The 16,606-nt window shown below is 40.5% G+C and overlaps 1 long non-coding RNA gene across 2 annotated transcripts in view; it reads right to left on the bottom strand.

The window, feature by feature from the left end:
* Positions 1-16,606, bottom strand: part of LOC123364937 — a 38,994-nt gene that overhangs the window by 19,374 nt on the left and 3,014 nt on the right. Inside the window, exons 1-2 of one of the 2 annotated variants that reach the window (XR_006577363.1) lie at positions 13,569-13,829; positions 8,574-8,698 (exon numbers count right to left, since the gene is read on the bottom strand). This is a non-coding gene — a long non-coding RNA (uncharacterized LOC123364937). Of the gene's footprint in view, positions 1-8,573; positions 8,699-13,568; positions 13,830-16,606 lie in introns of those variants that run through there. The other variant, XR_006577365.1, reaches the window with a different exon arrangement.

Raw genomic sequence — 16,606 nt, 5'->3', positions numbered from 1 at the left:
ATGAGGGAGTTAGTTAAACAGAAGTTAAAAAGTACAGTGACTAAAGTGAAATCCCTGCAAGCTGCATGGGCGCTTTTTAAAGACACCATAATAGAGGCCCATCTTCAATGTATACCCCAATTTAAGAAACACGAGAACTAAAAAAGAGCCACCGTAGCTTAACAACCATGTAAAAGAAGCAGTGAGAGATAAAAAGACTTCCTTTAAAAAGTGGAAGTCAAATCCTAGTGAGGCAAATAGAAAGGAGCATAAACACTGCCAACTTAAGTGCAAGAGTGTAATAAGAAAAGCCAAAGAGGAGTTTGAAGAACGGCTAGCCAAAAACTCCAAAGGTAATAACAAAATGTTTTTTAAGTACATCAGAAGCAGAAAGCCTGCTAAACAACCAGTGGGGCCTCTTGATGATTGAGGTACAAAAGGAGCGCTTAAAGACAATAAAGTCATTGCGGAGAAACTAAATGGATTCTTTGCTTTAGTCTTCACGGCTGAGGATATTAGGGAGATTCCCAAAACTGACCCGGCTTTTGTAGGTGACAAATCTGAGGAACTGTCACAGATTGAAGTATCACTAGAGGAGGTTTTGGAATTAATTGATAAACTTAACATTAACAAGTCACCGGGACCAGATGGCATTCACCCAAGAGTTCTGAAAGAACTCAAATGTGAAGTTGCGGAACTATTAACTAAGGTTTGTAACCTGTTCTTTAAATTGGCTTCTGTACCCAATGACTGGAAGTTAGCTAATGTAACGCCAATATTTAAAAAGGGCTCTAGAGGTGATCCCGGCAATTACAGACCAGTAAGTCTAACGTCAGTACCGGGCAAATTAGTCGAAACAATAGTTAAAAATAAAATTGTCAGACACATAGAAAAACATAAACTGTTGAGCAATAGTCAACATGGTTTCTGTAAAGGGAAATTGTGTCTTACTAATCTATTAGAGTTCTTTGAAGGGGTCAACAAACATGTGGACAAGGGGGATCCGGTGGACATAGTGTACTTAGATTTCCAGAAAGCCTTTGACAAGGTCCCTCACCAAAGGCTCTTACGTAAATTAAGCTGTCATGGGATAAAAGGGAAGGTCCTTTCATGGATTGAGAACTGGTTAAAGGACAGGGAACAAAGGGTAGGAATTAATGGTAAATTCTCAGAATGGAGAGGGGTAACTAGTGGGGTTCCCCAAGGGTCAGTCCTCGGACCAATCCTATTCAACTTATTCATAAATGATCTGGAGAAAGGGGTAAACAGTGAGGTGGCAAAGTTTGCAGATGATACTAAACTGCTCAAGATAGTTAAGACCAAAGCAGACTGTGATGAACTTCAAAAAGATCTCACAAAACTAAGTGATTGGGCAACAAAATGGCAAATGAAATTTAATGTGGATAAATGTAAAGTAATGCACATTGGAAAAAATAACCCCAACTATACATACAATATGATGGGGGCTAATTTAGCTACAACAAGTCAGGAAAAAGATCTTGGAGTCATCGTGGATAGTTCTCTGAAGATGTCCACACAGTGTGCAGAGGCGGTCAAAAAAGCAAACAGGATGTTAGGCATCATTAAAAAGGGGATAGAGAATAAGACTGAGAATATATTATTGCCCTTATATAAATTGATGGTATGCCCACATCTCGAATACTGCGTACAGATGTGGTCTCCTCATCCCAAAAAAGATATACTGGCACTAGAAAAGGTTCAGGAAAGGGCAACTAAAATGATTAGGGCTTTGGAATGGGTCCCATATGAGAAGAGATTAAAGAGGCTAGGACTCTTCAGCTTGGAAAAGAGGAGACTAAGGGGGGATATGATAGAGGTATATAAAATCATGAGTGATGTGAAGAAAGTGGATAAGGAAAAGTTATTTACTTATTCCCATAATACAAGAACTAGGGGTCACCAAATGAAATTGGTAGGCAGCAGGTTTAGAACAAATACAGACGTTCTTCTTCACACAGCACACAGTCAACTTGTGGAACTCCTTACCTGAGGAGGTTGTGAAGGCTAGGACTATAACAGCATTTAAAAGAGACCTGGATAAATTCATGGTGGCTAAGTCCATTAATGGCTATTAGCCAGGATGGTTAAGGAATGGTGTCCGTAGCATCTGTTTGTCAAAGGATGGAGATGGATGGCAGGAGAAAGAACACTTAATCATTGCCTGTTAGGTCCATTCCCTCTGGGGCACCTGGCATTGGCCACTGTCGGTAGACAGGATACTGGGCTAGATGGACCTTTGGTCTGACCCGGTACGGCCGTTCTTATGTTCTTATGTAGGAGGGGGTTTGGTGTGCAGGAAGGGGCTCGGGGCAAGGGGTTGGGGTGCAAGAGGGGGTGGGTGCAGGAAGGGGCTCAGGACAAGGGGTCTGGGTGCAGGAGGGGTGCAGGATGCGGTGAGGGCTCAGGGCAGGGGCTTGGTGCAGGAGGGGGCTCAGAGCAGGGTTTGGGGTGCAGGAGGTGTGCCGCAGGGAGTTCAAGGCAGGGGGTTGGGAGCTCAGGGCAGGGGGGTTGGGTGCAGGAGGGGGTGAGGAGTGTGGAAGGGGGCTCAAGGCAGGGGGCTAGGGGACTCAAGGCAGGGGGTTGGGGTGCGGGGTTCACGAGGGGTTTGAGGTGCGGGCTCTGGCCTGGCACCACTTACCTCGAGTGGCTCCGGGGTGCAGTGGTGCGCAATGGGGCTAAGGCAGGCTCACTGCCTGCCCTGGCCCCGCGCTCTGCCAGAAGTGGCCAGCATGTCTGGCATGGGTGGGATGGGGTGGGGCAAGCGGCTCGGCCGCATGCTGCCCTAGCCTGTGGGTACCACCCCTGAAGCTCCCTTTGGCCGCAGTTCCCCATTGCCAGCCAATGGGAGCTGCGGGGGACAGTGTTTGCAGGCGAGGGCAGCCCACAGAGCCCTCTGCCCTCCCTCCCACAGGGGCCTCACGGACATGGTGCCAGCTGCTTCCGGGAGCAGCGCGGGGCCAGGGCAAGCAGGAAGCGTGCCTTAGCCCCGCTGTGTCATGGGGCTGGCACTCCCACAGGCTGGATTGAAAGCACTGATGGGCCGGATCTGGCCTGCAGGCCGTAGTTTGCCCTCCCCTGGGCTAGGGACTGAGAGTCCATGAAGATGACCTAGCAGGAGTTAATCCTTGAAGCACATTAACTCGCAATCAGAAATCTACAGGGTCCACAGAGAATAATTACAGTGAGAGCAGCTGTCCCTCTTATCCATTCTCTCTCACGTTCAAGTATTACAGAGGCCCAACCTACAAAACTCCAGAGGAAGTGGAGAGAATGGTATTGTGGCAGGCATGTTACCCATTCCTTCTATGCCTATCCATCCATCCATCCTTGGTTTTTCTATAGTGTTCATAGCTGAAGTATCCATGCATTAAGTCATTCACATACCCCACTGAGGTAGAGGGGACAATCTGACTCAAAATCTTTCCAAAAAGTTCTAGACCTTTTTAGAAACACTAGACGTTTCTGGTTTTCCCAACTGTAAATGGAGAGTATCGTACTTGGAGAACAGTGCTCTCATTCATTTCCCAGGCAAAAAGTATGAAATATGGTCTCATCTGAATTCCACTTGTTTCACTCCAAAAGAGCTTCTAGCACAGTTCTTGTTAATTCAGATAATAGATTACTTCAGCAATAAGACACAATAGGCCATGTTTTAATGGTCTATTAAAATGTGCCTTATACGCATTGTGAAGCAAAAGGCCGAGTAACTTCAACCACCCAGGAAGTGTATTAATGGCCAACGTATACCTTGTTGTGTCTTATTGCTGTAATAATACGGATCTTTTGTATTTACCAAGGAATGTCTATAATGAAAATATGAAAATTATTTTGTGTGCATTTTATTGAATGCATTTTTATTTTATGAAAAAAATAATTATAGTAAAAAGGAATGGGAAATTTAGTTTACTCTTTGTAATGACTTTTTAAAATTTGTACTTTAAACTTGATGCACCAGAACTGATCCCAAATTATGTTTGTCTATTGGGTTAAGAATTTTTTTTTTAATTCTAAACAGAACAGACACCATCAATTTGTACCCAGTAATAGTCATCTCCAAATCCAACTGAAAAAGGCAAGATTTTTGACACATTCTCTTAAACAGGTCATGGGGAAAGAAGAGCAAGATGTAAAACATGAATATACTGAGCCATATGTTCCCTTCTGCTTCTGCAAGTGGAAGAGAGTGAACAGCTGCAGATCCTGACAAGAGGATGGATGCAGAGCAGGGAATGTCAGCTCTATGGCCGGCTTTCAATGGTGACCCAGAAGCACCTCCTTAACCCTGTCAGCATTAATTTATGCCATTTCCACCACTGTGACATGACACCCCTCTCGCTCCTAAGAAGAGTTTCCAGGACATCAAAAGGTGAAAGGCACTACAAAAGCTGTGATGCTACAGAGAACAGAGAGGGTCTCCATCCATGTGAATGGCTTTGCCATTGGTAGATACTGGAGGTTGGCAGATACTGGAGGTCACCATTCATTCTGATAGAAAAAGTTTGAATCTCAATTTTTTAATTTTTATTTTAAGCTATTTAAATGAGGTGTCTCAATGCGTGGATGAGACAATGGTGTAGGGAGGAGGTGTTTAGATTTATTAGGAACTGGGGACACTTTTGGGAAAGGGGGAGCCTATACAGGAAGGATGGGCTCCACTTAAACCAAAATAGAACCAGATTGTTGGCATTTAAAATTAAAATGGTCGTAGAGCAGTTTTTAAACTAAGGATTGGGGGAAAGCGACAGGTGCAGAGGAGCATGTGGTTTGGACAGTGACATCCCTTACGGGAGGATCTATTAATGGAGATTCTCTATGTCCTAGTAAGGAGGAGAGGATGGAAGATGATAAAATACAGGTAGGATCTGATGAGAAACAGTCAAATGAAGAAAAGTCCCATTCAATTACATCATGTAATAGCAGACAGCTAGAAAGTGACAAGTTTTTAAAGTGCTTATATACCAATGCTAGAAGTCTTGCCTCATTTTAAATGAGGATATTGATATAACAGGCATCACAGAAACTTGGTGGAATCAATGGGACACAGTAATACCAGGGCACAAAATATATCAGAAGGACAGAACAGGTCATGCTGGTGGGGGAATGGCACTATATGTGAAAGAAAGAGTAGAATCAAATGAAGTAAAAATCTTATATGAACCAAACAGTACAACAGAATTTCTATGGATAGTAATTCCATGCTCTAATAATAAGAATATAGCAGTAGGGATCTATTACTGACCACCTGACCAGGATGGTGATAGTGAGTGTGACATGCTCAGGTAGATTAGACAGGCTATTAAAATAAAAAAAATCAATAATAATGGGCGATTTCAACTATCCTCATATTGACTGGGTACATATCACCTCAGGACAGGTTACAGAGATAAAGTTTCTTGACACCTTAAAGACTACTTCTTGGAGCAGCTAGTCCTGGAACCCATAAGAGGAGAGGCAATTCTTGATTTAGTCCTAAGTGGAGCACAGGATCTGGTCCTAGAGGTGAATATAGCTGGACTGCTTGGTAACAGTGACCATAATATAATTAAATCAAAACATCCCTATGGCGGGGGAAACACCACAGCAGCCCAACACCGTATCATTTAATTTCAGAAAGGGGGACTACACAAAAATGAGGAAGTTAGTTAAACAGAAATTAAAAGGTACAGCGCCAAAAGTGAAATCCCTACAAGCTGCATGGAAACTTTTTAAACACACCATAACAGATGCTCAACTTAAATGTATACCCCAAATGAAAAAAACATAGTAAAAGAAACAAAAAAGTGCCACCGTGGTTAAACAACAAAGTAAAAGAAGCAGTGAGAGGTAAAAAGGCATCCTTTAAAAAGTGGAAGTTAAATCTTAGTGAGGAAAATAGAAAGGAGCATAAACTGTAGCAAATGAAATGTAAAAATATAATTAGAAAGGCCAAAAGAGAATTTGAAGAACAGCTAGCCAAAGACTCAAAAAGTAATAGCAAAATATTTTTAAGTACATCAGAAACAGGAAGCCTGCTAAACAACCAGTGGGGCCACTGGATGATTGAGATGCTAAAGGAGCACTCAAGGATTATAAGGCCACTGCAGAGAAACTAAATCAATTCTTTGCATTGGTCTTCACAGTTGAGCATGTGATGGAGATTCCCAAACCTGAGCCATTCCTCTTTTTAGGTGACAAATCTGAGGAACTGTCCCAGATTGAGGTATTATTAGAGGAGGTTTCGAAACAAATTGATAAACTAAACAGTAATAAGTCACCAGGACCAGATGGTATTCACCCAAGAGTTCTGAAGGAACTCAAATGTGAAATTGCAGAACTACTAACTGTAGTCTGTAACCTATCATTTAAATCAGCTTCTGTACCAAATGACTGGAGGAAAGCTAATGTGATGCCAATTTTTAAAAAGGTCTCCAGAGTTGATCCCAGCAATTACAGGCCAATAAGCCTGACTTCAGTACCGGGCAAACCAGTTGAAACTACAGTAAAGAACAAAATTGTCAGACACATATATTAACATAATTTGTTGGGGAAGAGTCAACATGGTTTTTGTAAAGGGAAGTCATGCCTCACCAATCTACTAGAATTCTTTGAGGCGGTCAACAAGCATGTGGACAAAGGGGATCCAGTGGATATAGTGTACTTAGATCTTCAGAAAGCCTTTGACAAGGTCCTTCACCAAAGGCTCTTAAGCAAAGAAAGCTGTCATGGGATAAGAGGGAAGGTCTTCTCATGGATTGGTAACTGGGTAAAAGATAGGGAACAAATGCCAGGAATAAATGGTCAATTTTCAGAATGGAGAGAGGTAAATAGTGGTGTCCCCCAGGTGGACTGGGCCCAGTCCTATTTAACAATACTAGGCCCAGTCCTATTTAACATATTAATAAATGATCTGGAAAAAGGGGTAAACAGTGAGGTGGCAAAATTTGCAGATTATACAAAACTACTCAAGATAGTTAAGTCCCAGGCAGACTGTGAAGAGCTACAAAAGGATCTCTCAAAACTGCGTGACTGGGCAACAAAATGGCAGATGAACTTCAATGTTGATAAATGCAAAGTAATGCACAGTGAAAAACATAATCCCAACTATACATATAGAATGATGTGGTCTAAATTAGCTGTTACCACTCAAGAAAGATCTTGGAGTCATTGTGACTAGTTCTCTGAAAACATCTACTCAATGTGCAGTGGCAGTCAAAAAAGCGAAGAGAATGTTGGGAATCATTAACAAAAGGATAGATAATAAGACAGAAATTATCACATTGCCTCTATATAAATCCATGGTAGGCCCACATCTTGAATACTACATGCAGATGTGGTTGCCCCATCTCAAAAAAAAATAATAGTGGGACTTTTCAGCTTGGAAAAGAGACAACTGGGGGGGATATGATAAAGGTCTATAAAATCATGACTGGTGTGGAGAAAGTAAATAAGGAACTGTTATTTACTCCTAATAACAGAAGAACTATGGGTCACCAAATGAACTTAATAGGCAGCAGGTTTAAAACAAACAAAAGGAAGTATTTTTCATACAATGCACAGTTAACCTGTGGAACTCCTTGCCAGAGGATGCTGTGAAGGCCAAGTCTATAACAGGGTTCAAAAAAGAAGTAGATAAGTTCATGGAGGATAGGTCCATCATTGGCTATTAGCCAGGATGGACAGGAATGGTGTCCCTCGCCTCTGTTTGCCAGAAGCTGGGAATGGGCAAAAAGGGGGCGATCACGTGGGGGTGATTACCTGTTCTGTTCATTCCCTCTGGGGCACCTGGCATTGGCCACTGTCGAAAGACAGGATACTGGGCTAGATGGTCCTTTGGTCTGACCCAGTATGGCCATTCTTATTTTCTTATAACTACTTGGAATTTTAAAGCTTGATTTATACATTGGCTCTTTTAGGCTACGTTCAAGCCTCAATTCTACTTACATCTTGGGCGGTGAGTCTATTAGCTCTCACAAAGCCCAGCGCTGCCTATCTTATCAATAGTTGAATGGGAGACCTCCAAGGAACACCAGGTTCTGCAGGAAGTGGCATAGGTGATTCAGTAGATGGCACACCTCCTTCAGAAGCAGCACTGAACCAGAATTTTGGCATGGGAAATTGTGTTTTTGAAGTTGGTGACCCAGATTCTTCCATGCATTAGGGCCACTTTGTGCCATGCTGCCATTGGTCCAAAAGCCAGTGTAGATGGTTACAGGAGGATCACTCCAGCATGGGTGATCCACTGTGTTGTAGAGCTGGTGTAATGGCTCCTGCAGCATTCCCCTTCCATATAAAACGGGAGCATGACTGGGGATTCCCTGTACCCTGGTAATCCCCAGTCGCATTCAGGCTCTAACTTATTCCAGCACACAACTGGACAATGATTAGGGGACTGCAAAAGTGTCTTAAGGCCACTCCTTCACACACACACACAAGTTGTGCTGTACATTCTTTGGCCACAGTTGAGGATCTGGGCCTCTGCCATCTGCCTAAGATGTAAAATAAGGAACTTGACCACTTGCAGTGATTAAAAACAGATAGCAGCATTTGTAAGAGTAGAAAAGTTAACCCCTGAGTGACCCAGCCAAATTACTTACCTCCTTCCTAAAATCAACCTGTAGTTTCATTTGAATTCGGGTATTCTTCTTCACACCATGTCCTAAAGTATTGTGTAGAACAGCTGCTCACTGCTGCTGCCTCTCCCCTGCAGGTTACTGTATTTCTGTGATAAATGAAATGATGCCTTTACACATGTGTATCAGTTTATAAAGTGTTTTGGGATCCTTTAGGTTGAATCCTGATACACAATTACATGGCAAATAGTTACCAGTATTACCCAGCACAGCTTTGAACAGTTCTGTACCCAGGACACTACTGCTTTTAACTTTCACATTTTAGTGAAAAGCGTTTGATTCTCTAGATTTTTTTTCTCTAATGAGAAATGAAAATCAACCTTGAAACAGCCATAAATGAAGCAGCATTAAAACCCACTGACAGTCTCTGCTGAAAAAAAATGATTTTTTCTATTCCTTTGATGGCACTAGCTCAACTGTCACTTTCAGAAACTATCCCCCTGACTTTTTACAGCTTTTTAACTTTTTATTTTTTAAAAAAACCCTGAGCTTTAAAGACCCCTCACAATTTGACTTTTATTAATTAAAAAAACCCAACCAAATGTTGAAAAGAAGCACTATGGTGGGTGAAGTGCTTTTGAAAAACCATGCAAGCACTGATGTCAGGTAGAAATCTGCTGAAGTCTGGAGTCAGAGCAGGAAGTCTGAAAGAAGAAGGGGGAACCAAAGTGAGCATTAAGGTGACATGACTAAAAAAAAAGGAAAAAAACCACATTCAAAATAATATTACATTCTATTATTTTTACGATAGTGCCTAGGAACTGACCAATGACAGGGCCCCATCATGCTAGGCACTGTCCCAATACACTTGTAGACAGCCCTTGCCCTGAAGAGCTTACAATCTAAATAGACAAGACAGACAATGGGGTGGAGAAAGGAGACATAGCATTAGAAAACACTAAAACAGGGATGTTTTTACTATAAATTAATAAATATTTTTTAAATTATACACCCCCACAGATCCTGGGGTTTCCTAAACTCAATGCAATATAAAGCATCAGACATACTCAGTTCAGTTTTGATTTAAAAACTCAGATTCGTCTCTGAATGTGAAAAGGTAATAGATTTCATAACTGTGGGATATAAACATTAACAGGGGAATTCAGTCCTGTGTCAGCACTTGCAAAGGACTGGAGGGCTTTCACCTCTCCTATTCAGAGGGCTGCCAAATGATCAATTAGGCCCTCAGTGCAGGTGACAGCTGCCCTAACTTTTGCTCCTACTGCAATGGTACCTATAGGCCACTGCAGCTGTGGAGAATAACTAGGGCATAAGAATGCCCTGAAAAGCTCCTTGTGCTATGGCTTCCTGTTAGGGAAAAGGTATGCAGAGCTGGTTCTGTGACTCCCACAGAAGGTTCCTGGCACTGTGGGTATTCCCCATGGGTTCATGCATCAGCTTTGCAGTCCACTTGCATGAGAACAGCTGGCCCAAAGGGATGAGAGAACCCAACTCCACCTTGGCTTTCATGGATGCACTTCATAATGGGGGTGACGCTGTAATGGGAGTTATACCTGTGTATGTAAGGGCAAAATTGGTGCTTCTGAGCCAAGTCTTCACAACTGGCCTCTAATTTCATGCCTGAAACTAACTACAGGAACAAATGGTAGGGTTTATACACCAAACTAACTAGATTGGGTAAAACAGGTAATTAGATTTCTGTATTTTACCACTTGCATCTACAATGGTGGTTACAAAATTAGTTTGGTTGAAGCGTCTCCGAAAACTTGCCCCAAAAAGCTCAATCCTCTGTTCTAAGGCACATTTAGGACAAACTGGCCTATATCCTAAATCCACAGGTTCTGACCCTTAAAAAAGTATATGGAAATTTAAGAGAAAAGTAAGTAGGAAAGGTATGCAGAGTTAAGCCAGATTTTTTCATTAGATATACACTTGCAGCTCCCAATGATGTCATGCCTAATTGAAGTGAGAATCTGGTCCTTAAATGTGGTTGTAATTAAAATTAACACTTTTAAAATATGTGAAAGTCAGATACAGTAAAATACCTATCCTAATCCTTTCTTTTTTTCCCTCTCCAAAGTGTTTAACTCTGAAAATTGCCTCATATTTTGTCTCCCCTGATTTTCTTCTTTCTTTCTTCATTCAGGCAGAAAATCTCCTCTGACACTGCTGTCATTCTTGCCAGAACTGCTTGTGGTTCCCTTTAAATGAATTTGCCAGGGCAGAGAGCAGGGAACAGGCAGCAATGCTTGCTACTGAAGATCATCTTCTATAAGATTTTCATTAGGTGCTTAATTCTTTCCCTGGCATCCCAAGAAGCTGTAGGGATGCAGAGCAATATACTCTGACTTGAGAAGATTCGCAGCTGGTCAAGGAGATCTGGAAAGGAGCTGCCTTTTGCAGCCAGAGATATTTGCAGTAGAGTGAAGAGGGGTATGCACTCCTGAGGATACTAATCTTGTGCATTATTGTGTATTGGGGGGGAGGCATATATTTCTTCCTGACCACAGCTGATGATTAACTTTTTGCCCTGAAACATGGTGATTCCTAATCCTTATTAGTTTTACTTTAGCATGTGGTGGTTTTGTTTCGGTTTTTTTGTAATGTGGACACCAATCTATTAGGAAGTGAGCTAAGTCCATTCACGTTGGCCACCAATCTGTAGCTTTTCTAACATGCTGAGATCCACAGTGATTTAACTTCCCCAAGTTTATTTGAGTTTTTTTTAATTAAAAGTCTTTGCCTTTGTGCTCTGATTCTACTGAATATGAAAAAAGGCTTCTGGGGGCTTGATTCTTATTTACACTAAGGGCCCTATACAACATTCTGGCAGTATAAAAGAGACCTTAGTGCAAATGAGAATCAGGGTCTTTGTATTTATTTTTTTTAGTGAGCCTTTATTGTCTGAACTGAGGAAATGATGCTGAAACAAAGGAGTTGCTGCACTCAGAAGTGATTATATTCAGATTTTAATACCACAGAGATCTCCACCTCACTGAAGCCCAAATAGATTTCAAAATATGCAACAAGAGCCCAAATAAGGAACACAACAAAAAATAAAGACCAAAGCTTCTGTGATGACCTGGATAGCCCTTGACAGTTCTGCCCCTGTGGAACAATGGAACTATCAAACTCCAGGGTGAAGTTTGTATGGGCTGGCGACAGGGCTTTCTCAGGGCCTACCCCACGACCGTGGAATTCACTACTGCTGGACCAGAGAGCCGGATTCACCATTGCCCTGCACTTTTTGTAACTATTTACACTAGTGCAGATTTGGCTTAAAACACTATCATTCTGCTCTGGTAGCATTCTCACTTTGTACTCACTGCAGTGCTGTAAATGACTACGTATGGTGCAGGGTAGTGGTGAATTAGACCCTAAAAGTAAACACAAACCTCATTTCTTTCTGGTCCAAATGTAAATCCCCCTTCTTTTATCTATCTAAAGTGCTTGTATGGAATCCCTCACCATAGTTCCTGAGCACTTCACAATCTGTAACGTGTTTATACTCAATACTCCTGTGAGATAGGGAAGTGCTATTATTCCCATTTTACAGATGGGGAATTGAGGCACAGAGGTTAAGTGACCCAAGCAAGGTCATGTAGAAAGTCTGTGGCAGAGCAAGAACTTGAACCTAGATCTCCTAATTCCTAGGCTTGTGCCCTAACCACTGGACTACCCTTCCCCTTTAACTGTGCTTTCCTGAATAGCAACACAGAGCATACTTCTTATATTTAAATTAATTACTTCAACCGCCCCTCATATATCATTGCCTCTGTAAGGGACAAATGCAGAGAGAACACATGATCAACATTAGTCACCTTGTTTATTTTTAACATTGGAAGGTATTTGGACATCACAGTGAATGGTGCAGTACAAGAACCTGAATAAAATGAAGCCAGGCTGATTTCTTTAACATAAATGATACTATTGCATTCATCCCAGGATCACAGAACCCTTTATAAACATTAATTATGCCGCCTAACACTCTTATGAGATAGATACAGGGTAGTGTAATTTTAGACCATTTTGAAAATGGATCTACTGAGGCAGTTAACTGGAGAGCTTACGTGACTTGTGTACTCACACAGAATCAGTGGAAGAGTTAGGAATAATATCCAAGAACCCCGACTTCCTGTTCCCTCCTCTAAACACTACCCATTTCCTCAGTTTCATGATCCAACAAATTTCATGTTAATGATATACAGTAAATAACAGTGGGAGAACACCAGATTTGTATGAGACAGGAAAATTTTAATCTAAACGAAATGAATGAGTCATATGCATTAAATGACATATTCAAGTACTTCTAGGGGCATACACACAATATTTTCAGTTAGACAATCTTCTGGAGCTCATCTTGCCACTCCTGAGGAAGAATGTCATTGAATTTATACACTTTCCATAGGCTAGTTTGAATCACATATGGTAATAACAGCAAAATTTATAGCTACTGAGAAGATACCACTGTTTTTAGAATTCCCCTAATTTTCTAGAATTCCTCTAATTTTTATCTTGAACCTAAAAAGTTGATTATGGGGAGCATTTTTATAGTATTTCATAATTTGCATAGAGACAATGCAGGTGGAAAGTGACAGGAATGTATACGAGCAGAGGCTTTGGGATGATAGGTCAGCAATTGGTGGACAGCGGATGACTAATCTTTTTTGTGGCACTGCAGTTATTGCAAACCTAAAACAATCTATTGCCTTGATATGTAATGCCTTAAACACTTTTGATAAATATATTGTTGTTGTGTATTGCCCCCTACAAAATTTTCATTTAGGAACCCATCAGAACCTGAAGCCTAATGTGATCATTCCTATGAGTCATGCCAAATCACCACATGAAGGTCTTTGGCTTTAATTGATAACTGAATGAGAAGTAAATGGCCCTCATCGCTCATGGTTAGAGAACAGATGGCAGTTTTGTAAGAGTTCAGGAGTGAATTTTGGGGTCCTGTCCAAATTCCAATTTGGATGATTACATTCTACTTACCTAAATTCTCTCTGCATGTTCAACTAGATATCATGTTCTTCTTCACTTCCTTTCTTAAACTGTTCTGAAGTGTAGCTGTGTGCTATTAGGCAACTGCCAAGCTTTCCTCCTGGGGTTGTTATATTTCAGTCGGAAGTGAAATTATCCCTGGTTTTTTAGATGAAAAGTGCTATAAAATTAAAGATACTATTATAAAAAATATTTTTCAAGGTTAATTTACCATGTTTCCCTTCTCTTTGTTCTTCACTCATTTTCATATTTCACCTTTTTGGCGGGGGGAGGGGTTTCTTTATCTATTTTTTTCCTCGTTCTTTTTTAGTTTCTGTTTTCCATTAAACTAATTTTCTACAATTTAGTCATTTTAAAAAATGTTCACACTTTTTCTTTCAAAGCACCCATTATTTATTTGCTGTGCTTTTTTTTCATCTAGTTTTTTACAAGGTATGGGCAACAATTCATCAGTTGCAAGTTACAAGTAATAAGGTAGCTTATCAGCTACACAATTATCAGAGAAGGACAGAGAGGGGTGATTCCCTCTGACATAGGGTGATCAGACAACAAATGTGAAAAATCGGGATGGGGTGGGGGGTAATAGGAGCCTATATAAGAAAAAGACCCCAAAATCAGGACTGTCCCTATAAAATCGGGACATTTGGTCACCCTACTCTGACAGGATCCAAGACCGAATGGAATAGCATGTAAAGAATTTTTTATGGTTATGCTTTTCTATGGATATTCTTTGTTCCATGCTAAAACATGCACATATCTTGGGGAAAGGTGAAAGACAGGAAAGAATAATATTCATCATAGCATATTTAACTATATCACTTCCTTTTAAACACTACTTCAGTGCCTTTCATCTAATTAGACAGAATATGTGTGTAACAGGCTGACAATATTTGCCTGAAATACCCCACTCTCTTATTAGATGTTGATCCTTCTGGGAGGCTTAAGGGGGTTTGCTGAGACAGGTGGCTCAATGTCCTACATGGGTGTGAGGCTGGGATGCGGTTAGAATGGCTGTCTATAAAGAAAGAAACTAGGGTGTTGACTGTGTAATCCTCAGGTAAGAACCCTTGGAGCATCCACATTTGGGAATAAGGCTTGAGATTAATTTTATGTCATGTCATCTCATGCTAATCTTTTTGTCAATAAAGCCAACCCCAAGAAGGGTGTTAGTTTTTTATTCTAAACCATGTGGGCTGAGAGCTGAGAATGTATGTGGGCTGAGCACAGAGGAACGGAGTTATACATTAGAGAATAATTGATACATTTAAAATTAATATCTTTGGGGGTAGAGATCAAAGATGGGCACTTCCCAGTTGTACTATGTACGTTATAGCTAGTGGAGATGAAGTTCCTTCTGGAATGTGGACTTCCAAGACACACTGTCCTTTCATTGTAATCCTTCCACCGTCTAAGACAAAATAGTAAAGGATTGCCACATTCACATGGAGAATATAATTCTTGCACAAAGAAATAGCATAATATTTTCACTTATAAATAATATCGTCTCCCTGCTGCACACATTGAAGGAAAATAAAATTCAAGTATACAGACAGAACACCTACAACAATATGTTCATGCAATTAAAGAAAATGAACAGTACTTCTACAACTAAATATTCCAAACACATGTCACTTTAGCTTCCAGCTAAAAGAACTGATCATCATTTGGGACTATGAGTTTCTGCTTGAGCCATCACAGGGAAGCAGTTTTTGGCAGATTCTATATCAATACTGACCTAAACAGATGATAATATATATTGCAAAAGTTGAGGAAAAGCCACCTAATCATTGCCATTCTTGAGTCCAATCAATGCCTGCTATTTTTGAGCTGGCTGGCCTGCTCAGTCCTACTGGGGAAGATTTCTGACAGATATTTGGCAACATTGATGTCTGAAAGCATTAATGCCCAGAGAGGAAAGTAATTAAAAAAAAAATCTTGGTTCTTATATCCCTAAAATACTGGACCTAACAGATGATTGAGGGAGGAGTAACAGAACAGGCATAAAAGATCATTGATCTTTTGTCTATCTGGCCTGCTGGCTCATCTAGTCCAACAAGTATGGCATCCTGATGCCAACAGTAGTCAACACTTGCTTTACAATACAATGCTTTAGAAAAAAATATTTTTCCCCTCTATGCCATCCCAATAACAAGGATAGCTAATTGTGCAATATTGTATATAGGAGAAAGAACCTTTCTTGATCCCACAGGGAACTAGTGTTCTGAAGCATGAGATTTGATTAGCAGCTTGTCCAGTTACCAATACTGTAAGCAGTCATGAAATTATCCAACCCTTTAAAAAAAATCTAGCCACAATATTTGTCTTGATTACCTCCTCCTGTGGCATTGAATTCCACATGTGAAAATACCACATTGCTGGAATATGTGAAAGAGCCTAAATAAATAGACTTTATATTTTGTAAAGAAATATTCTCTTTCATTTGTTCAAAACATACTGTCTTTTAATATAACTGAATGTTCCCCTAATTATCTCATTTTGGGTCAGAGAAAAGGAGAAATTGGTCATTTTTTACTTTATCCTTAATAATGTTAATGACCCCTTTGAATTATTTTTCTTTCCAGCTAAAAACTCCTAAAATTGTGCAATCTCTCATCAAATGCAGGTTACACTCATGTTGCTTAACACCTTCATAGCACTTCACTGGACCTTTTTTATTCTCAATTTGGAGGATATTTCATGAGACACCACTTCATATTATCTGCCACAAACTCCTAGCTAGATCCTTTGCCATAAAGAACCTCATAAAAAGAGATCACTAATGTTCATTATGATTGCCTTGTGCACTATGTCAGCAGAATAAATAAACTAGGGAGTCAATATCCCAGATGTTGGCAAATATGGCAAAGTAATTGTGGATGTATTGACTGCAATATAATGTCATGTGACAAGTGGAACATATTCCATGGGTTACCCAACATGATAGTAGACTGAAACTCATCTAAGAAGTAATAATAAGAACCGTATTTCATAAACAAATCTCAATGTACTTCAATAACTTACCATCACAA

This window comes from Mauremys mutica, chromosome 2 (genome assembly GCF_020497125.1).
Source record: "Mauremys mutica isolate MM-2020 ecotype Southern chromosome 2, ASM2049712v1, whole genome shotgun sequence".
Lineage (NCBI taxonomy): Eukaryota > Metazoa > Chordata > Testudines > Geoemydidae > Mauremys > Mauremys mutica.
This window is presented reverse-complemented; position numbering and strand designations above follow the sequence as displayed.